This window comes from Lemur catta, chromosome 7, assembly GCF_020740605.2.
Source record: "Lemur catta isolate mLemCat1 chromosome 7, mLemCat1.pri, whole genome shotgun sequence".
Classification (NCBI taxonomy): domain Eukaryota; kingdom Metazoa; phylum Chordata; class Mammalia; order Primates; family Lemuridae; genus Lemur; species Lemur catta.
This window is the reverse complement of record NC_059134.1, coordinates 85,032,253-85,055,707: the sequence shown is the minus strand read 5'-3', so window position 1 is coordinate 85,055,707 and position 23,455 is coordinate 85,032,253. Positions and strand designations below refer to the sequence as shown.

Genomic DNA, 23,455 nt, shown 5'->3' with positions numbered 1-23,455 from the left:
TTAAAAAGGAAAAAAATGCATATATTTCTATGTTTACTTAATCTGTTAGCCGAGGCTTAGAGGAGCTCTTGTGAGTCAGTGATGACAGGCACGGTGCTGTGTCTTTGCCAAATAACGCTTCATAATCATCTAATGTTCTCACTTGTATTATTGTTTGAATGGATGCTGCTGGAGGAATCCCTTTGAGTTGAAGACACGTTCCTGCCAGCTCCCCTGTTCTCTCAAGATACAGAAATGTGGATGCTCTTTTCCCAGGGGACACGTCTAAAGCAGTGTGGTACACTCCAGGGACTTGGGATCGTGAGAACACACAGTGTGTTCTTCCTTAAAAGTGTTCTCCATGTCTCGCCTTGTTATGCACAAGAGATTCTGTTAGAAGCCTCTAGAAGTAACTCCCCTTAAATGTCTTACAGAATTTGCACATGCATTGACTAAAAGCAAATACCTGTCTTAGGGAACTCTAACAATTTATCTTCTGTGTGCTCTTTAGGTTAAATGTTTCAAAGAGAGTTTTAGTGGGAGCCGTACTCTTAAAGGCAGCTGATTACGGAGCCCATTGTGTCTCTGCCCTGCCCTAACTAGTCTGTGTGAATAACGACTGAAATTTCAAAGTATGTTTCATAATTGTCTCTAAATTTGATAATGGAATAGGAAGTATTTTACATATAACCACTGTATATATTGACAAAAGTAAGAGAGCACAGCCAACATAAAGTTTAACCAGATTGAAACATTCAAATTCATTTATGTTGGATTTGCATTCACCTGGCATAGTGAGATTATTTGGTCTATGTTTTTGCTTTCTTGTTTCACCCATAAGCTTCTTTTCTGGATTTCTAACAAAGAAGACATTTTTTTAATCTGCAAACTATTTCAATCCTATTCTCATCAACCTAGAAGATCTGATCATTTTACCAACCTTGCATACAGAGGGCACTTGTGTTGGCTGTGCCTCTTTTAATATCATCTCTTGATAAAACAAGAAAACCTGACACTTATCTAATATGTAGAAAGCTTTTTGCTATGTTATATCAAAGCACATAAAACCAGTTCTAGGACACAGGTGGAAGCAGAGCCAGTCTTCCTCCTCAGTCTTCTCAGTGGAAAGGAACAGGAAACAAACAGCGTGCAAAATCCTATAAAGGTGACATTCCTATGGCAGAGTCTAGGTAGCCTTGAACCAAGGCGTGGGAACAAAGGATGGCTCTACACAACTTCACAGGTGGAATCTTGTTTATGGCTGTGAACGTTTAAAGGAATAAATAATATAATTGGCATAGTACAATGCCTTGCATGTGGTAGGCAGCCAAAGAATCTTTAATGATTGGTTATACAAGTTAAAGTTTTTAATATCTCTACTATCACTTCTTTATTGAATAATGAACAGTATTTTCTTAAGGTTGCTTAATTTGGGACTGAGCTGGAGGGGGGCTTGAATCATTGAGAACTAAAGCACCTTTGACTCTAAGGAGTGCGTAGACTTAAGTCCACAGGTAGGAGTAGGGTGTATCATCTGAGATCAGCAGAAGGATGCTGAGATAGTCATGGTTATAGAACCCAAAATCTTTGAGGTGAAGGTGTTTATGGGTTTCAAATACCCTTTATTACCTACTCCTTGTGACTTCTCTCTTCCAAATCAGACACCTTCGTGATGTACAAGAGACATGAGATTCCAGTTGTTTTTGTCTCCTAAGTTATTTTTGGATAAGGATCTCTATTGAACAGTATTAAGCAGCTTTTTGTTTTTGTTTTTGAAACAACATTGATCTTTATTTTCATGTGATGGGCAGTTAACAGGGTGGCCAAGGACATGCACAAATGTAGTAGTGGAAAATATATCCTTCACAGTAGGTATTGTGGGCCAAGAGGACAATTCCTAGATTTTGCTGTGAAACTGATTAGGATTATCTTTAAGTGATGCTCCCAAGAGCTTTTTTTATGTAAATAGAAGGATGGAGGCAAGGTTTATTTTGCTGTGGAAGGCCACCTTGGCACTTGTATACACTGACCTGTTTCTCAAAGGAGTGGTCACAGGATTGTTTGGTCAAAACTCTGCCTAAAAATCTTTCTGGTATGTTTTATCTTTAGCTTTTTCCTAGCTGTCCTGTTAGCCTATAAATGCACAAGCAGACAATGTGTTTAGAGGAAACAAGATATACAGCTTAACAAAGCAGGTTTTTCTGGTTTGAGACTGTATGCAGTAAGCCTCATGAAAATAGACATAGGAAATCTCATTTATCTGGAGATTCAACACATCATATTAAAAATAAACAATTTCTCAAACTCAGGACTAGCCTGAAAATTCAGGATCTATGTAGGGTTGACACATGTCTTCGTCCTCTGGTTTTTTTAGGCCTCGTTTATTCTTCCCATGCCATACCCATTGGGGATTTCCCTGCCCAGCATATGTGCCATAAACAGAACAAATGGATCCAAAGTATACCTCTAATAACCATTATCTAAATAGGATAAATATACCTTGTCAATAATATGTGTAGATTTATCCTAATAGGTCCAAAGCAGACATGAATGCTTGTAATAGTCCATTAATATTCAGTGATGCATAAATATTATGTTTATATACAGAGACAGCAGGCCAGATACATACACTGTATCCTGGAAGGTCTGTATGTCAGGGCTTTGGCAATACCATTTTGTTATAGGGTCTTTCACTTTTTTTAGGAATCAAAATTATTTCAGGAGAAAGCCAACTAAATAGACTTCAATCCTCCTCTTTCTCATTCTTGCCCTTTGGGAAACCCAAGTGGAATCGTCATTTAATGGCTTACTGAAATTCAATGATTCAAATCCCGTCAGTGAGAAGAGTGGCTTATCTCTCAAAGTAATACTTTACTGTAGATCTTTGAGGATGTACCTCCCATACAAAGAGCATCAGTGAGTCAAGGCAACTACCTGGATCACATAAATCCTCAATATAGGACGTTAGGTGATGGGATCTGAACCATGTAGCTACCAGATTCAATTTTTTACTTCCTACTGGATGTAGAAATGCAGCCTATGGTCTTGTTGTCTGTGGAAGTTACTATGCCCCATAAAAGACAAATATTTATTTCTCCTCTCGAACCACTAGTCAGCCTGGATATTCATAAAAGCTTAAAGAAAGAGTGCCAAAATGCCTAGGTCCTGGATTTAGGCTCGTGGAATCTGAGAAGCACTTAGGGAAAATTCAGTTCATGGAGAGATTCCTGATAGGTGAAGCCAGGAATCCCAATGACCAGTTGATGAGACGGTCTCAGGTCACTTCCACTTGTGCTTAGAGAAATGTGTCATTTGCAAATGGATTTAGTCAAGAAGCCCTTTTGGAGTGAAGTGGTTGGGAAACTCATTTACTGGGTCCCCCCCTAAAAAACCCCCAGTCCTGACATGGTTTTGCAAATACCACACTTTCCTTTGCTCTCAATAGCAAAAACCATGTTATAATTTTTCACCTTTGTCAGAATCAAGGCATCTGCCACCTGTGCAATATTTTCCCATGGAATACAGCAATAAATCCATGTAGGCATGTACTTGCACAAGGGTGATTCTCCATAGTTCTGACTCCTGAAAAACAAGTCTCAGCAGCTCTTGCCTGGTGTGATGACTAAAAGTGCACAGCAGTTACACCCTAGTGGAGGTGATTTTCCCACTGAGCTGCTATCCGGCTCCAGGGGCCGTCCAGTTGTCTGTCTGAGCTGCTGGTTTTCTTCACTTGTTCTCCAACTGAACTCCTACCAAGCCAAGAAAAAGGACCAAATGGGATTTCTAGTTTTTATTATACTTGCTCTTTGAATAAGTATACTAGAGTCTGGGGGCATAAGAGGATTAAGTTAAAGCAAAGAGTCTGAAAGAATTCTGAAGTGAGAGTTGTAAATAGAGTTGTCAGAGAAGACTAATGGTCTCAGTATCTGTCGTAATTTTGGACTAAACCTAGAAGAGGAGTCACTGAGTGCCAAGCCAGGCAGGTGGCACTAGAGGCAGACTGTTCTCTTTGGGTGGAGTGAGTTCAAAGCTGCTCATCAAGCATTTGCTTATGATTTTCTCTAAAGGAAAACCCAATTTTCTACTCTTCCTCCTCCTTTCCTCTTACTCTACATATTGTTGCTGCTTTACTAAGAGACAACTTAGTAAGCCATCACACAAGCTAATGCAAGGGTTGGTTTTAGAATAGATAACAGGGAATCTTAATTGAATAGTATCCAATCTCATAGCCTAACACAGCTAATTCAGGCAATGACAGAAATGAGAAGAAACAACATGGTTTGGTAGAGGGAACATTTGATTTAGACTCTGCCCATTTTTCACCGTGTGACTTACACAAGTCACTTTATGTCCAACCCTCATTTTCTTACAGATGAAAAGTTAAGGGGTTGGATTAAATGATTAAAACCCCCTTCCAGCCCCATGAATCCAAAGTATTACGATCTCTGTTTTACTTTCTTCTTTAGTAAGAGACTCACTACTATAAAATGTTACTTATTTATATTTTAAGCTGGAGGAGCCCTCAATAATGCATAATCAATTTAGATTTTTCTCATCTCCTTTGGGGGAAATTAAATTCAAGCCTCTATTCATTTGACATTTTACAAGCTTGGAAGGTGGCCATGTACATCCACAGTTTGTATTTTGGGACATCAACAAACAGCCTTTTAGAAAAGTTCCCTTTATCTAAACTCACTGTCCTAGCAGAAGTAGCAACTCAGCTCAGGGAAAAATGCTGCCAGAGTCACCATGAGGGGACCCGATGAATCTGTAGCCTCACTCAAGCTCTTGCATCATTTCTGCTGTAGCAACAGAGCCCACTCTGAATACTCAAAACACACTATTTTCTCCAAGTAGTCCTAATTGCCAACTCAGTATGGGAATTTGGGAGCCTTTGGCAAAGAAACTTGAACACTCTTATGAAATTTGGTGCAAGACTTACACAATCACAGCAACTGTCTGTAAATACCTTCCCTCTGCCTGTATGCAGACATGCACATCCATTCACAAGTAAGCCGGACTGAGTTCTTTCTCTGAAGGGATATGCAGGAATATTTGATTGAATTCATTTGCAAATTCTCCTCTTGGTTTGTTTTTATCATGGGCATCCTATTGCAGGTAGTAAAGCTTACAAGAATGGAGTTTTGTGACAATCATCACCCTCTTCAATGCCTGAGGAATTTCCAGGGTGGATGGGATACAATGCATGGTCCACCAGGTGCATGTCACCAGCCATCACTTTTAAACAACCTTTTGCCCTTTCTGGCACTGCTGTAATGGGCCATTGCTTGCATTTTTGCTCTTTGTCCAAATTTTGCTAAATACAGAGTAGAATTGGTATTTATTGTGTTATGAGCACCTTTATTGCCAGAGAAGACTTCAGTTCTTTAGGTTTTAGGGAGTGAGATGTAAAACTAGGGTTAAAAGGATTGGGTTTTGTATGTTTGTTGGTTTTTTCCATTGGCGCAAAAGACCTGATGCAAGGGCCACAAGATAAACATGCTTTTTTAATTGACCCATATAAGAACCTGCAGAAAAGTGAGTTCCTATTTCATTCATTCTAAGTGATATCCTGAATAGTTACGGATTCCTTTTTTTCCATATCCAGCCTTGCTTCACCTTCCAACCTCCAGGCCAAGTGTCCATTATGATGTTTTACAAAGTCCTTCTGGTTGTTATGCAGGGCCCTTTTGTGCTGAGGATAAAATCTACTACTGGAAGAGAGCTCACTGATTTGCAGAGTCAGCACTTGACCTACAGAATGGGTAGCAACAGGCCGTCAGTTCCTCTGGAGACACCCCCAATCCCTGGGGAGTGTCGGAATCTGACAACGGACTGTTACCCTTGTTGTCATCCCTTGTGGAGATGGGGATGATGCAGTCAGAGCCTCACTCCTCTTGGGGCTGTTTGTTCTCATGGCAACCATTTTGCCTGCCTGGAAACAGCCTTCGGTAGGGGACAAATGCACACACTAGCCAAGGAAGTTGGTCCAGCACATCTCTGAGGTTTCTCCCCTGTGGACCAAATTCTCTGAGATATATCAGAAATTTGGCTCTCTGGTGGTTTAATAATCCATGAGAGTTACTTTCCTTACTAGAAACGTCCTTTGACATCTAGATTCTTCTACAAATCACCTTAACTCCCTTCCTCCTCCTCCTGGAAAACCTCAGCATTGCATCTCCATGTTGCACAACACAGATCAGATTATCTGGTCACTATAGAGATTTGTATATAAAAAACTACTTTTTTGAGGATTTTTGTATATTGTTTTTCTATTTGTTTTCTACAGCTTGAGGAGAGAGCTGGCAAACTGTGAATCTAATTTGATCTTGTTGCCAGCAGATATATTTTGGCTTCCTGGTAAGAATCTCTGTTACCAGGGATAATATATTGCCCTCTGATCAGTATTGCACCCCAAATCCACAAATTCCGCCAGCCCAATCTTACATTCTTTTTTAAATAAATCCCCAACCTTCTTTGCTATTATTTATAAAGAGCATGAGAAAATGTATTTATAATCCTAGATATTATATGTTTAATATTAATTTAGCCTTTAATAATGTTATAGGTTTGTATCTATTCTTCAGAAATCATAAAGAACTCAGTGTAGACTGAATTAATCCATTTAGTATCTGTAATTTTACAGACAGATATTTTCTTATGGTATTTTCTATACAACCACACATGTAGAATTATAACTAATTAGAGCACAAGAAGTTTCTACAGCAATTTAGAGCTATCAATTGTTTCCTGACTATATAATCACACTTGAAAAATTTAAGAACCCAGTCCTTAGTGATGCAATGAACAAAATGACCATTAAGAACAAGGAATTGTTTAAATCCTTTAGCTGGTTAGGATATATATCTAAATGATTAATCTTTTTAACTCAAGGAATGGTGCTGATTTCTTATTTTTGGTACCAGCCCTTGTTTTTCCAGCTGAGCATTCTAGTTTAGCTTTTCTCTAAGATTATCAAAGACAAGGTAATAATAGTGGGATCATTTCTATATTAGAATGTTTCACACCTTTTTAAATGTTTATGTGAAAATTGGCTCAGGAAAACTTTGAGTAGCAGAGACTGAGGATGAGTGCTACAGAGGAAATCAGGACAGATGTGTTGCAGTTAATTCTTGCCAAGCAAATTGGTAGTAAATGTCACATTGTTACATGAATTGAGCACATATTTTTTTAAGAAAGTTTAAAAAAATAATTCTTTTCAGTACCAGCTATGAAGCAATACTGTGTCACTGGGGGCTGGAAGTGGGGGCTTAGAATCACATTGAAATTGTTTAGAAGCAGCCCAGGTAGATTCTGTCCTCAGGTGAATAACAAACTATGTAACTTCCCCCAAAGCTAAAACAATAGCCACTGCAAAGACAAGTTGTCTTCTTTCTGCCAAACACACTTTCTGATCTGGTGGTGGGGCTAGTATTTTTACCATGTTTTAAAAAGTAGTCAGCTACATAGAAAATGTACTGGTATGTATTTGAACCTGCTCTTCATTAAGAAAACAAATTAGATGTGCCCTCAACTGGCAATGATTGTATCTGTTTTCAAGTACAGCTAGCTGTCAAAGCATGAAGCTCTTGTGTGTACACACTGACACTTGGTTCACGCATGAAGAACAGTGCCTATGCACTTTGTGTAGCTATGATGTAGATATCTAGGTGTAATTTCAGTGAAATGGTGTATAGATGTATTGAAATTTAATTTATATGTTATTTTTGGCTATTCATCTAAATGCAGTAGACATATTGATTGGTGTTTTACAAACCCTTCTTTTCCCTTCTTAGATATCTAGCTGTGAATCATTGTTCCTCTTTGTCAATGTGGTTTGGGGGGGCATATATGAGTGAAGAACTTATCTATGAATCCTTTGTACTGATGATTGTTTGAAAGTCTGTGTGTGTCCAGCACCTTTGTAAATACACAATTCAGAGCAGGGATGGGCTGGGTGTGTGTCCTGGTTCTTAGTGAAAGGTCATCCCATGTCTGTATAATATGTGGCGAATGCAACTGTGGAACTTTTGATTATCTAGGCTTAGGTAGGTTTAGAGTGAGGACATTTACCTACAGTCCTCCTTCGCTTGGTGGATTGGGCTCAAAGAGACAAAAGGTTAGTCTGCCCCTGTGCATGTTAGCATCGTGTCCTTAGGGAAGGGTCAGCCTCTCTGGTTGCCAAATACTCATCATGATGCTCGTGACTTAAAGGATTTGAAGAGCCTTGTGCCGCTTGGCTTCTTGAGTCAGGGTATGGGAAAAACATTTGCTGACTAACTGCCATGCAGGTGAAATCCCACAAAAGCACAGTTCAGGCTGTAAACTACACAGTTGTCTGTAGGAAGGTAGAACACTAGAAGCACAAGAATAGCCAATGTGCAGCTTTGGGGGTTGTAGAGGGGCAACTGATGAAGCACAGATCCCACATATATGAGGGAGTATAACCTCCTCTACCTAATATGCTCTGTGTGCATGTTTTGAATGAATGCAGATGAGATTAACTAATGCAAATATACACCTGCCTCCTAAAACACATATTCTGTGTAGTTATCACTAAATACAATGCTGTGTGGTCTATAGTTCCTGTAACCCCTTTCTCCTCCCCAAGGACAGAGAAGAAGTGGCCATGTGCTTTAGGGAACACTGAGTGCCCCTCTCTTTTCCCAAGAGGAGTGAAGCCTAAGATATTACCCGAGGGCATGAAGCACATTAATTTGCAGTGGCTTCTTCATATGAGTGGAGTGAGGGGATACAGTGGATTGGCAAATTTTTCCTTGAAAATGTGGCTTCTTCAATGCCTGTCAAATTCATGATGGAAAATTTACTGAAAGAAAACCAGCCTGCATGCAGGATTCTCTTTGAAGATTCTTGTATGTCCAGAATGAAAGAATAATTGTTTCCCTAACATTCACAATCCCCCTTGGTCTGAAGTCATGTAGCATAGAGCATCAATAGCACATAGTGTGTAAAGACTAATGAATGCAGAAAGATAAAAGCTTCAACTAAATTTTTTGGTTGTTTCTCATATGTGATACTAGAAAATGCCTTGTTGGCAAAGCACATTTTGGGTAGTTGAGGTCTTTTGTTTTCACCTTTAGCTTTCTTACAATGTGGACTGATTACTGTAACATTTCATGTGTAAAATAACTGGATATTCTTTATATACTGGAAATAACCTGTGAATCCAATATTTCACTAAGTGTTTTAACTTTTATGTATATATCTCCCATCAATAAATGTGGATTCCAATTTCTCTTGGTTGTTGCCTCTTCTTCAGTTCCTATTTTAGATTCATCCTTGGTTACATAGTGATGGTCTGTAGTGTTCCTTTTGGAGAAATTTATGGATTGGAGTCTGCAGTATCCAAGTGAATATTTTCTAGGAAGCCTAGATATATAGCGGAGTCACATCTTATGATTTAAAGTTAGTGAGTTGGACAAAAATGGTATATAATCAATAAATCAGGCAGTATGGACTAGCCCCCAAATCTCAGGGCTTAAAACAACTGAAGTTTATTTCTTACCCATGTGACATGTCCATCACCAGCTGGCTGGGGCACTATGCTCCATGCTGTCCTCACTCAGGGAGTTGAGAGAGGCTCCATCTCCATGTTTCTGCAGTTGCCAATGCAGAAAAAGAGGAACAGGGGCAAATCTTACACTAACTTTTTTTTTTTTTTTTTTTTTTGAGACAGAGTCTCGCTTTGTTGCCCAGGCTAGAGTGAGTGCCGTGGCTTCAGCCTAGCTCACAGCAACTGCAAACTCCTGGGCTTAAGTGATCCTACTGCCTCAACCTCCCGAGTAGCTGGGACTACAGGCATGTGCCACCATGCCCGGCTAATTTTTTCTATATATATTTTTAGTTGGCCAGATAATTTCTTTCTATTTTTAGTAGAGACAGGGTCTCGCTCTTGCTCAGGCTGGTCTCGAACTCCTGACCTCAAGTGATCCACCCACCTCGGCCTCCCAGAGTGCTAGGATTACAGGCATGAGCCACCGCGCCCGGCCCTTACACTAAATCTTAAAGCTTCAGCCTGAATGTTACATAACCCCATTCCTGTTCATACTTCAGTGGTCAATGCAAGTCACATAGCTCCACCTAACTTCCAGGGGACAAGGAAGTGCAACCTTACCAGGTAGACAGGAAGAAAACTAGAAAGAGTTGGTGAATAGCTCTAATGACTACTAGCCCATGAAAATCCCTTAAATCATTCATAAAGACAGTATACAAATATATAGTTTCTCAATAAGTCCAGCACAGCAAGTTTTTCCTCTAGTATTGGAAAAATCATTACTGTGGAAGTCAGTGGAAAGCACTAAGTGATGTAGAAATAAAATGCATGGTCTTTAATGGTAGAATCACACTCAGCATGGTAAGAGTCTTACGTAGAGAAAGGTGTAGGTATAGGAATGGAGACCCTCCGAGAGAATGTCAGATTTCTCTTTTTACACTCCAAGGCATTACTGGTAGATGGCCTAGATGCATTGTATTGTTCTCTTTCATTCTTTTTTGGGGGAAAAGGAGACAAATATTTGATTTTAAGTAAGTAAAATACATAGATGTGATACATCACTGTTCTTTCCCCCAGTGTCAGCAATTTATTTAAATTGTTGAAAATGGACACTTCATTTGAAAAGACACATTTTTTTTCTTCCCATGGAGCCAAGTCTACATCTCATCCTCATTCAAAATGTTATTAAAATCTTCATTACAGAAAATATCCTCATCAGTAAATTTACAAGCTGCCATTTTACTAATATTTTAAGGTAGCAAAGATCCACGGATCAGAGTTAAGGTAAAGTTCTTAATGTTTTTCATATAGATACAGTTTGGTCAAAACCAGCCACTCCTTCCAAGGGTAACACAGCTAGAGAGAAATTTGACTTTGCTTGCTCAAGAGTATGATCCCCTCTCTGCATCGGAGGTATTTAATCCATTTGTTGTGAGAGCCTGTTAAGTGTTGCTTTTACTTACCAGTGCGAAAAATAAAAAGGAAAAAGAACTTGGGGGGCTGAGTGAGTGGAAGGAGCAATTGTGTACCGAGAGTTATGACACAAGAGCTCTGATCTCCGCTCAGGCACTACCGAGTCATACAAATGTGCCCAAGTCCCTTTGCAATCTGGAAGTCATCTTGGCATCTATAAAATTCAGGGTCCAGATTAGATAATTTCCTTTTGAACTCTGAAATGTGAATTCTCTCACCCCAGGTAAGTCATCATGACTACAAATATATTTTTACTTTTTAATCTTATTATCTTAACATAATATCTCCTCCTTACAAAAAAATATATGTAACTTCTATCTCAGTCATGATATTCACGCCCACAAACCACTCTCCAGTGCAAGAACTAGAACATCACCAAGAGCGTTCCTTCCCCCCCACCCCATGTTCCTCCCTGACCTCATTCTTCTGCTTGACTCCCCAGAGGAAGCTCCTGTTTGAATTTTTGTGTCTGTCATTCTCCTGCTTTTTGAAAAAATAGTTTTACCCCACCCATATGCGTGCCTATGCCAGCTTTGCTTATCTGAGCTTTATACAAAGGGCGCCACACTGCATGGGCTCCTTTTGAACAACTGTTGTTCTACTCTGCATGGTGTTTCTCAGTCCGCCCATGCTGTTTCAAGTAGTTGTGATTTGTTCATTTTCATTGCTATAGAGTAACATGACAGTGTGTGAAATATGTCACATTTTGTCTATGTGTTTTCCTACCAGTGGACAGGTGCTTCATTTCCAGTTTTTTTTTTTTTTGACAGAGTCTCACTTTGTTGCCCAGGCTAGAGTGCCATAGCGTCAGCCTTGCTCACAGCAACCTCAGACTCCTGGGCTCAAGCAATCCTCCTGCCTCAGCCTCCCGAGTAGCTGGGACTACAGGCATGTGCCACCATGCCCGGCTAATTTTTTACATATATATATATATATATATATATATATATTTTTAGTTGTCCATATAATTTCTTTCTATTTTTAGTAGAGATGGGGTCTCACTCTTGCTCAGGCTGGTCTCAAACTCCTGAGCTCAAACAATCCACCCGCCTCGGCCTTCCAGAGTGCTAGGATTACAGGCGTGAGCCGGCCCCAGGTGTTTTTTTTTAATGTCAAACAGGCCTGCTATGAACATTCTTGTCTGTGTCTCCTGTGTATGACCTAGGAGGCTTTGGTACATGTACTCCTAGATACAATTTTTAAAAAGTATGTGTGCATAACCAAAAAGTTCCTATTCAAACCTTCCCCTCATTCATCTATGGCCCCCTCAGTGGGCCCACTTGTGGACCACTTTGGCACTTCTAGTAACACATACACTGCTAGTAACACCCTAGTGATCCAGTCACTGCTAGTAATTTCCTAGTAATCCATACATGCGCTGCTGGCTGTTTGATGGAGTCCATCTTTGCAATGGGGATACTGAGGCAAACAAGCACAGATCACTTTTTAGGAGGGGAGTTTAAGGTTAAAAGCTAAGGCCTTCTCTCCTCAGGCTCACATGATAAGGCCTTTGAGCACAGGTTTGGTAGGAGCTAAACAGAGCCCACTTAGTTTTTGGTCTCTTCTTTGAGCAATAATGTGTGAGGCCCAGCCATCTCCACCTGGAGTCAGCAGGATGTTCACCTTGATGTCTGCTGTCATCTGACAGACGAAGTTACAGGAAGTCACAAAAAGTCCCTCCACCTACCCCAAGAACTGCCAGAAGCCCCTTCAGCTACACCCCTGTCTTAATCAGTTCCAGCTGCTGTAACAAAATGCCATAGACTGGGTGCTTTATCAGCTACAGGAATTTGTTTCTCACAGTTCTGGAGGCTGGAAGCCCAAGATTAGGGTGGCGGCATGGTCGGGTTCCGGTAAGGGCCCTCTCTGGGTTGCAGACTGCTCACTTCTCCTTGGATCCATGGCAGAAGTGGGTGAGGGAGCCTCCTGGGGTCCCTTTTATAAAGGCATTAATCCCATTCATGAGGGCTCCACTCTCATGACCTAATCACCTCCCAAAGTCCCACCTTTAATACTATCCCCTTGGGGGTCAGGATTTCACCATATGAATGGGTGAGGCACAAACATTAAGTCCATCACAACCCCCTGCCCCAAGACGGGAGGATCGCAGAACCACAAAGGGCAATGCATCTAAAGAGGGCAACCTGAGAGGCCTGCCACCTAAGGCATGCAACCTTGTGGGCATCTCCTTCCCAGCACAGTGACACAAACAGGAAGCCAGGGCTCTGTACATCAAAGAGCCACAGGTGACAGAAGGTTCAGGCACCACCAGGGGAGCTTTCCCATTTGTCACCTCTCAGCCCAGGCAGGAAGGTGTGGGTGGAGATGTGCACACATTTGACGTGGGTCGTGCAAGCACAGAAGACTGTGGAGTCCCTGGCAAAAATGCAAACGGTTTTAGCTAAATACTTTTTCTTCCTGGTAGTTTTCAAAGTTCATTTAATTCATCCTTCCACTGAAACAGTGAGAGGCCATCATCTTTAATTCCCACTCTGCTGTGAGCCACGGAGTCAGGCTCACATTTAGGAGGGCTGATCGGGTCCATGCAGCTTGTCCAAAGAGAATATAAAAAGAATAAAGCCATCCAATGTAAATACTGTTTTTACTCTTGAACATTTAAAAGCGGTGACTTTGAACTTTGAAGAAGTCCATAAAGCAGATAAATAAAACATTATTTCACTGCTTCCGCTTTCTTTTTACCAGGTGAATGAATCTGTAAACCCTCAAAGTCTTTTTTTGTCTGTTATTTCAGGGAATCAGATTTTAGCTTTCCAAATATTGTCTGGAAAAATCTAGCGGCCTCCAGTTAAGGGAAAAAAGGCAAATATAGAATTGCAGTCATCTGTGCTACACTCCTTTTGTTGCATGACCTGGCTCTCCTGGAATTCTCCAACGGCTTCTGTCGCTGCTCAGACGTTTCCCAGGCCTGGGTAACATACTGCCCAGAGTGGGAGGAGCCGCAGAATCTCCCCTTCATCTGAGTGAAAAGTTCACTTGGAACATGGCCTTCCTTCTCCACCTAATCTCAAACTTTTCTTTCATCTTGATGAGGAGGACAGAGACCAATCCAGATTTTAAGACTACAAAGGACCTCTGAGGGAGATTATTTGAAGTTTAGCCCCTGTCTTTTCGCAGATGAGAAAGTGATACCCCAATTTAAATGAATCCAGGTTAAATAAATCTTGGTTCCATTCCTTTCCTGGCCATGGGCCTTTGGATTGTTAACTTAGCCTCATTCCCCTCACCTGTGGAATAGGACAGATCACGAGCTAGGGGATTTGATGACAGCACATCCACAAAGTGGCTAGCACAGTACTTGGCACATAATGTTCAATCAGTGACAGCTGTCATCATCATCACCATCACCATCATCTTTATCATAATCACTATCATCATCCTTAGCATCATCAATCACACCTGCTTTGTGACTAAGCTGGAAGAAGGCCTTTTCCCTAACCATATCCCATAGACACACCAGCAGGTAACCCACAGCTCAGCTGCCCTCCCAAAAATCTGAGCTTTGTTGACCGCCCATGACCTCTACTGACCAGCCTGGGATAATTCCTCCTTTACTCCAGAGGAGCTTCTTGGACGTGATGCGTTTGTGCTATCTGATGTTCCAGATGCCTTCTGTTACTTGCAGAGGCTCTGATGCTTGGCAGTGAGGAAGGCACTGGATTTCTTCAGGGAAAGGAAGTGAGTCTCAGCCTGGCCAAAGTGGCCTTTCACTGGGATGGGAGCCTGAGTTGGCCCCTCCAACAGGAAACAAGACATCCAGAGATGAAGCAAGTCTTTCCTTCCCTGGAGAAGTCCCTCAGGGAGTCCCCGGCTGAGAGCCTTGCATGTCATGAGAAAGGCCATTTCTGTGGAATGTGCCCAACCCGGCAGGACCCTCCAGAACTCCCTTGGCTGGGTCTATTCCCAGCAGTTTCCCTTCCCATCACCATGTTCTCTGTTGCCCGGTCTTCTTTCACAAATGATGTTCATTTTCTCACCCAACCCTTCCAAGAGCTGAACTTGGGAGAACCTCTTAGGAGCATTTTGGCTGGGGGAGCTGCTCCTTGGCTACGCTAGAACCATCTGAAGATGGTGCCCTCTGTGGTTTGCAGCAGCTTCAGAGCACTGCCACTATCTTAAAAGTCTGCTATTTATTACTAATAGTAAATTGTTGACTAATAATTATGTTAATAATAATAATACAATTATTGACTGTATTAGGTGGGGATCCCTAGAGGCAGAGCCTGAGGCAGGATTCAAGTTCACATGATGTTTTGAGAGCATGCTTTTCAGGAAGCCTGTGAAGGCATGAGGGAAGCAGGACAGGGAAAGGAAGGGCAAGAAGAGAGGCTCAGGGAAGGTCTCATTTTCAGTTTCCCCCCTTGAGGAAAGGAAGTGTATCTTCGGGCACCTGTATCAGTCAGTCATTGGCTGCGGGCTACTTACAGAAGCAGGTGGAACCTCTGGGTATAGGGGAATGGCTCCCACCTGCAGAGAGCCATTTGCTGGAGAAGGACTCAGCTGTGAGTTGTTAGCTGTCAACCCGGCAGTTGGGGGATGAGTGCACCAACCTGGGAAGGAGATCTGGGCAGAGCACCAACAGCATCTCCCAAATCTTCCATTCCCCACATGCCTACTACGTGGCAGGCTCTCATGCACATTAGCTCATTTAATCCTCGTAAAAACTCCGTGAGGTAGGTGCTATCACCCTCCCTGTTTTCCAGATAAGGAAACTGAGATTCAGAGAAGGAAACATACACACCTAGGAAGAAGCTGGCCTGGAAGTCTTTCTAGTTTCAACACTTCCCACTCAACTAGCTCTGTTTTCCCAAAGAATCCAGCAGAGTATATTGCCACATTATAAGTTTCTGGTGGTGTTTGAACCTCTGTGCTGAGTGCAACCCTCCTTGATGTCTCATCTTGAAGCCCAATCATGCATGAGACTTTAGGGCACTCAAAGAGGATTGGTTGTGTTTGTCACCCCATAGGGTTCCACATCACCTACTTGGCTGCCTCCTGGAATCATGAAACCTGTGTTTGATAAAGAGGAGATCACAAAGGATTCCTGCAGCCCCTATATGCACCTGTAATAGTTGGCCTAGCTAGTTAGAACAGATTTTTCTCTTCTCTAAAGCATTTGCTAAGTCAACAGGCCAATGAGTGTCACCTTGAGTGTCAAGTCTGATCAACTGAGAATGAGGAAGATTCTCAGGCACTACCTGGGCTCACTAGGAAAGACTCAGAATTGATTGCAAAGGAAGAAGGAATGGGGGATGACTCATGTTTGTCTTATATTTGCTATCCTTAAAGGTATCCATCAGAATGGGCTGAGTTGTGCTGCAGTGACAAACAATAGCCAAATGTCAGAGGCCTCAACAATCGAAGTTTATTATTGCCTCTTATCATAGTTCTACCACAGGTCTGCAGAAGATTCTGCTCATTGTAGTTACTTGGGGACCCTACCTGACAAACCAGCCACTATCTTAAACAGGCTTATGTTGTCATGCCAGAGGCAGAAAAGAGCTCTAGGAAAGTCCTTGTATGAGCACCTCAGCTCACAACCCACTGGCCAAAACTAGCCACATAATCCCACCCAGCTTCAAGGGAAAATGAAATGCAACCCCACCATGCTCTCAGAGGGGGAATTGGGGGGTTTAGGGAGGATGAGGGAGATGGTAGGTAGAGGGAGAGATCCAGAAACATTTGGTAAACGGCACACATACATTACAACAGCCTGCTTCTCTGGCCACTTCATATTTGGTACACTTTGTTCCCCATATGCAAAATGCACTCACCTCCTCCCAAACGGAGACCACATAAAAGTCCCATCCAGTCATGGCATCAAGCTCAAAGTCCAAGAGCTCTGTGGGATGTGCCGAAGTCTCTACATACAGTTCCGATGTGGCTCCTGTTGCCCCATAAATCTGTGAGCAGAAAACACAAATTTTCTGCAGCTCTTCCTCTCCCCCCTCCACCTCATGCACACACACTCCAACGGCGAAACACAGACAGTTCAGTTACCATAAATACTTCTGTCTGGAAAGGGGACCACTGGTAGATTCATAAGTCACTGAACCACAGCATTTCAGAAATCCCGGTGGGCACACATGTGAGGGCCCCAACATTATACATAAGGAAAATTTCTTGATTAGATCCTGATATGGCCCCCCTGGGAGGGCTTCCCCCATCCATTTCCCCCTGTGGCCCTTAATTTCACCTTCTAGGAAGTCCTTCCTTTTTCTTTAGACCCCTTTGCTGCATCCAAAGAGAGCACTAGGGAATCATCTCTCCTTCAGCAATATCCTCTGCTTACAGAAAGTTAGAGTTCAGAGCTCATTTTAAGTCTTGAACCGTTATAGAGTTTTCTAATTGAAGTCCATGGTTTCTTCGGAATCACAACTCTTAACATCTCTGCTGGTTTTTATCTATTTGACTCCAATCAGCCTCAAATACCAACAGCCCTTTTAAAAACATACCCCTTTCTCTTAATTATGGGTAGCTTTAACCAATTAGGCTTAAGGCAGAGAGAGACATCCTCAGATTTATTGTTCCCTTAGCCATTTTTTAAATGAGAGAATATGCTGGATGCAACATTAGTTCATGCAAAGGTTTTAACAATAGTGATGGTGACCATGCACTTGAATTGATTTTGCCTTTGAGGCTGAGTTGGCTTTTACTGCATAAAGCATCTCTCTATTTTATCTTGTATTGTTTGGGATTGAGAAACAATTGCCTCTTCCAGCTCTACAAGTATTTACACTTCTAAAACCTTTCTTTCCCTTTAGCAGGTAATAGAAACATTTTACATGACAACTGTGCCATTGGTCAGGGTCTGTGAGTGACTATGAGGACAGAGCCTGTCTGGGACCTGTAAGGAGTATGGTATGAATGAGCAATAAATCTCTGTTATTTTAGGCTACCAGGAGTTTGCAGTTGCTCATATTGCAAACAACTGACTAATACATTAGGCAAATTTATCTCCTGCTCCGGTGTTTCAGCTTAGATGTTTCTTCTCTGGTATAACGTCATTTGGAAACAAACTAAAACACTTCTTAAAGTGCCAGTAATAAATAGTGCCTTATGAAAATGATGTTTAACTGTCCTGAAGAAATCAGAACTCAGTTACTAAAGAAGGCTTCCAAAGGCAGGATGGAGGAAAAAACAGAATAGATAAAGTCAGTTTCTGCAGATGTAATGTAACAGTTGTTTTCCTAAGCTTAAGCCTAGAGAGTTTCAGAATCACAGAAAATTATTTTTTCTACACCAATTTCAAATTAAAAATGAGATTTAAAAACAGCTATGTTATTGGAAGCTAAAACAATGGATTGATTGATTAAAAAATAATCAAAAACTAATGTTACACCTTTATTTCTACCTCCATGGGATGGATCTGTAGCTATCCCCTGAGAGATGGAAGTCTTTTTCTCCAGCTCGGTTCTTGCTGTAGGAAAATGCCTAGTGGAGCGCAGAGAGGATGCTCTCGTTCAACACGCATTGAGCACGTCCTAGATGCCAGGCACAGGTCTATGTGTATCTCATATGTATCGATTAACTGAATCCCCACAACTCAATGGCATAGGTGCCTGTATCAACTCCATTTAAGAAACCGAAGCCCAAATGCATTAAGTAGGATGCTCTCAGGCATAATGTCCAGTAAGTAATGATCAGGAGGAAAGGATGCCCCAGTTCTGTTTTTTTCTTTGATATTTGGAGGTTGTGAGGAAGACTAATTTTGCCAAAATGCAAACTTCAGCCAGTGAATTAGGTTCCTCTTTTTTTTTTTAATTTTTTACTACCTATGATGTCTCTTGCTATCATTCATTTGTGCATTTATTCAACACACATGACTGAGTATCTCTGTCCCAGGTACTCCTCTAGGTGCAGAGGATGTTACAGGGAACATGAAACTTATTACGAAGATTATATACTCAGCTACTGGTTGTTTGAAAGCCTCACATAATGATAGTAAGGGTGGGATGGGGAGAGGGACACTGGGTTTCCTTACCTCTAAGCCACAAACTGGCGTGTGTGTGTGTGTGTGTGTGTGTGTGTGTGTGTGTGTGTGTGAGAGAGAGAGAGAGAGAGAGAGAGAGAGAGAGAGTTGCTTCCTCCTGGAGAGGACAATGTGAAGAACACCTTCTTCTCCTCCTTTTAATTCCTGGGCCTCATCTTTCTTCCTTTAACCCCATCTATCTCTGGTGTCCCCACAACCCTCCGTTTCTCTTCCTACCCACAGCCCCTTCCCATAGAAGACAGATGGTCCCCAACTTGTGATGGTTTGACTTATGAGTTTTCAACTTTACAATGGGTTTATTGGGATATGCAGTGCATTTTCAACTTAGGATGTGTTCCAGGGACATGGCCCCACTGTAAGTCAAGGGGATCTGTGATCCACTCTCTGCCCACTTCAGCTCTCTGTCTCCCCTCCGCTCCCCTAGCCTTCCATGTTGGCCACCAATTGCTCCCCTCCTGCATTTTGCAGTTGCTCCACAGGGACAAGGGTGAGCTTGGGCTCCGTGTCCTCTGGATTCCCCCGAGGCGAGAGCTTGTCTCTGGAACTGGAGGGGTAGGAGAGGGAAGAAGGTGAGAGATGGCCACCGTGGGCTGTGCTGGGTTTCCCCTGGGTTGCCTAAAATCAAATACATCTCACTATCTGCAGGATTAATTTCCTTCAGAAACCCCCTGCTCTAACCTGTATGACAAATGCCGTTTTCTCCCACTCATTTTGACTCTCTTCCTAGCAGAATTGATACCCTGGAATTGTTATCCTAAAAGAACATTTGCACCCACCTTACCTCTGAGGTAATTTATCAGATAATTTACTGTTATTTAACAATAAATAATATCTTGTCTGAATCATGCTTCCCTAACCCCTGGAGGCAGAGGGGAATCTCAGTTCAGCCAGTCCTGCTGATACAATTTGAAACGTGATCCATTTGTGTAATTTGTTAACAAGATTAGAGGATGCTTCTCAGAAGAGAAAACATTTCTAGCGTAAAATTTCTGGGAATAAAAAATTTTCCTGAAAACAGATATTTGGTTGTCTATTTACCTTTCTGTAGAAATGGAAAATAGGTCATCGCTTTTGTATTTTCAAAGTTAAACTCTTTTTAAGGAACAATTAAAGATAGCAAATAAGCCAATCTCTTCTTTGAGTAGTCCTAGATTCTTTTAGCAAATCCATTTAGCCGAAAGAATCATTCCAAATGAAAACCAAGAGCCAAGGATTGGCATAGTATTGATCTTTTCCTCAAACACCAAATGGAAAAGTAACCTGCGCTACTGTTAGAATTAACTAATGGACATAAACTGTTTTAAAGTCCTTGATAATTCTGAAACTTGTTTAGTAGCTCATCAGTGGGGACACCAGCCGTCTTTAGAAACTAACGAAAATTATTCCTGTTAAAAGGATTGGTATGTTCAGGCAGAAGCAACGTGGCATAGGAATTAAGAGAGCATGTTCTGGTTTTGGGCTGCTCATGCTGGCATCCAGCAGTTACTGGCAGAGTGACTATGCTCCCTGTGACTTGGATTCTCCATCTGCAGATACAAGATAACATGTTACTTTATCTCACAAGGTTGTGCTGCGTCTCATTCCATTTTCTCATTTTAGCACACACTCAGTGTGCTCTGTGCCAAGCACTGTTCTAAGACCTTTAAGATATTAACTTGTTTAATTCTGATATCTTTTTAAACTATATTCTATTATCTAATAATATTTAATTATGGAGAGGTTAAATAACTTGAGTTAATACATACATCATGGGCTGAGTGCGGTGGCTCATGCCTGTAATCCTACTACTCTGGGAGGCCAAGGTGGGAGGATTGCTTGAGCTCAGGAGTTTGAGACCAGCCTGAGCAAGAGCGAGACCCTGTCTCTATCAAAAATAGAAAAAATTAGTTGGGCGAGGTGGTGTGCACCTGTAGTCCAGCTACTCAGGAGGCCAAGGCAGGAGGATCACTTGAGCCCAGGATTTTGAGGTTGCTGTGAAGTAGGCTGATGCCATGGCACTCTGGCACTCTAGCCTGGGCAATAGAGCAAGACTTTGTCTCAAAAATAAAAAAATTAAAATTAAAAAAATACATATAATCTGTTTAAGTGAGTGCCTGGTAAACAGGAAATGCCTGATGTCAGCCATTATAGCGCAATACTCTCCTATACAATCCTTTTTCATAGCAGGTACTTGGCTGCAATTGTCTGTGATGCTGAGATGAGGATGTGTAGCACAGCACGTAGTAGGTATTCAGAAAATGATGATTAAATGGCAACTATAATGTCTCCTCTTCATGATCTATACATCCTTTTCAATACACAAGATGTTGATCATAAAGAATAATGTGGACCATCAGTTGTACCCTGACCTTTTGTCCCCCCCAGACAACCCAGTCCCACTCCCATGTCACACTAAGCCTTGAGTTTGAGGACACTCACCAGCACCCTCTTCTTCCTGGTTTTATCTTGAGGACTCAAGGACTGAAGTCAGGCAGCGGAACTCAATTTCCACGTGGACCAAGGGGACGTTCTGAAGCCTCCACTAGGGGGCGCGTGATCAACAGGCCAAAGAAGGCCAACAAGATGGCTGAAAATATGAAAGAAAACAATTTCTGGAAAAGATGTGAACCTAGATGGAGAAATTCCCATTCTTCACATCCTTGGCTTGCCAGATGAACACAGAGGACTTTTCTCAGCTCGTATGCAAGGGTTGAAATTTTGCCCCAGGGGAGAGTGATCTAAAACTAGGAGCTAGGGGTTCCTTGGTTGTTGAGAGAGGTCCCAGTGTGGTGCTGCCCTAAGAGAGAGCCCGGTGTTGCCAAGGACTCTGCACCCCAGGCCAGGCTTGGTACTTCTGAGTTGCTGTGCCCCCAAACCCAGTGACAGTGGGTTCAGAGGGTGGAAGAGAAGAGAGGCCCAATGTGGCCAATCCAACCTGCTCTGGAAATGCAGCCAGCAAACCCCACTGAGAATTAGAGGAGAGAGACTGAGACTCTTTGGGGATTACTTTATACCTATCAGGACTTATATATCTGCTATATATACATAGACAGTCCTATTAAATAGCTACTCACTTTATTTTATTCAGAACAATTGTTGAAATCTTGCTCTTCTTGGCATTCCTCTAACAATTTTTACCCTTCTGGCAGGTTTTCCTGACATTTCTCCCTTCATTTCTTAATGAGATTTAAAGAATCCTGGAGGAGTTGAAAATAAAAAGTAAAGCTCTTGCTGAACTCTAGTAACCCAACCCAAAATGTGAATTTTCCATAAGCCTTTATTACTGCAAACCTGTCTCTCCACTTCTGCATGGATGAGTTCCCAAGGTCTAGGATCTTCAGGATCTTTACAGCTGGAATTTCAACCCCATTTCTTCTCTCTCCCCATCTAGGAGCCACCCCAAACTTGACTCTGGTAGGGCCTTTGTGTGGTAAGATGTTGGCAATAATAAATCTGCATATTCCATCTTTGCTCAGAAAGCAGGAGGGGGAATCTCTTTTCCTTTTTGATGGCTATTTGGAAATCTTAGGTTGGGAGAGGGTGGGCTTTTAGGACTCCAATTCTTAGAATGGTTTGGGAGAGGCTCAGAAATTCTTGGAACACCTCCGACTTCCTACAAATCATGGTTCATATTCGATCTAGGTCCCTACTACATATCCACACACAAAAAGTTTTGAAGATGGCAGGAATGAGGGGAGGAAATCTGTATACATCTACTATATTCCATCATTTTACATAAATTATCTCATTTAATCCTCCAGCATTCTTCCCAGTAGAAATTATTATTCCCATTTTACAGTTGAGGAAACTGAGGCACAGAGCTGTGCAATAACTCAGGAGGTCCATACCTAAGTAAGTAGCAGGAGTTGGATTTGAACTGAGAGTCTTATTTTAAAGACCACCTTTTTATTAATAAAACTAAACTTCAGCTGCCTCTCCTGAGGTTCTTGCCATTCCTCTTTGGGGAGTGAAGAAGGAGGAAGTGGTTTAGACAAGACTTTTGGAAAACAGCAGTCAGTACATGATGAGATAAGCAGTCTGGAAGCCTAAGGGGGCGGGATGGAGGAGGCAGTTACAGGGAGGCATGACAGGCAAACTACTGGTGTTGAAGACCAGATGTCAACACAGGCAAGGAATGGGGCTTGAGGCTAGGGTACTCAGCCAGACTTCCTGCTCCCCTGACCCTTCGCCTGAGGCATCATGGCAACAGTCCTGTTTACACATGACCTGATTCCTCCCCTCCCAATAAACAAAGCATCTATGAAGTTGTTTATGGTTTCCTAAATTAACTCCATTGTCAATATGGCCTAAATAATGAGTGTGTCTTTACTTACTCATCCTCAAATCTTTCCAGTGTTTTCTGGAAGCCTTCTTCGCCCCACCAGGCACAGAAAGCTCTGGAGTGCTGACCTGGTTTGCAGCATTTGGAGACGATCCCTTAACTTCAACAAATTCAATTTACCAAGCTTCTGACAATAGGCAAACAGGCATGTTAGGTC

The 23,455-nt window shown here is 41.9% G+C and overlaps 1 long non-coding RNA gene across 1 annotated transcript; it reads right to left on the bottom strand.

Moving 5' to 3' along the window:
• Positions 1–16,767: 16,767 nt before the first annotated feature.
• LOC123642594 lies at positions 16,768–22,045 on the bottom strand. The gene is made up of 3 exons (XR_006736492.1): positions 22,031–22,045; positions 21,396–21,543; positions 16,768–16,887 (listed from the first exon to the last, which is right to left on the bottom strand). It is a non-coding gene; the product is annotated as an uncharacterized LOC123642594 (long non-coding RNA).
• Positions 22,046–23,455: the final 1,410 nt, after the last annotated feature.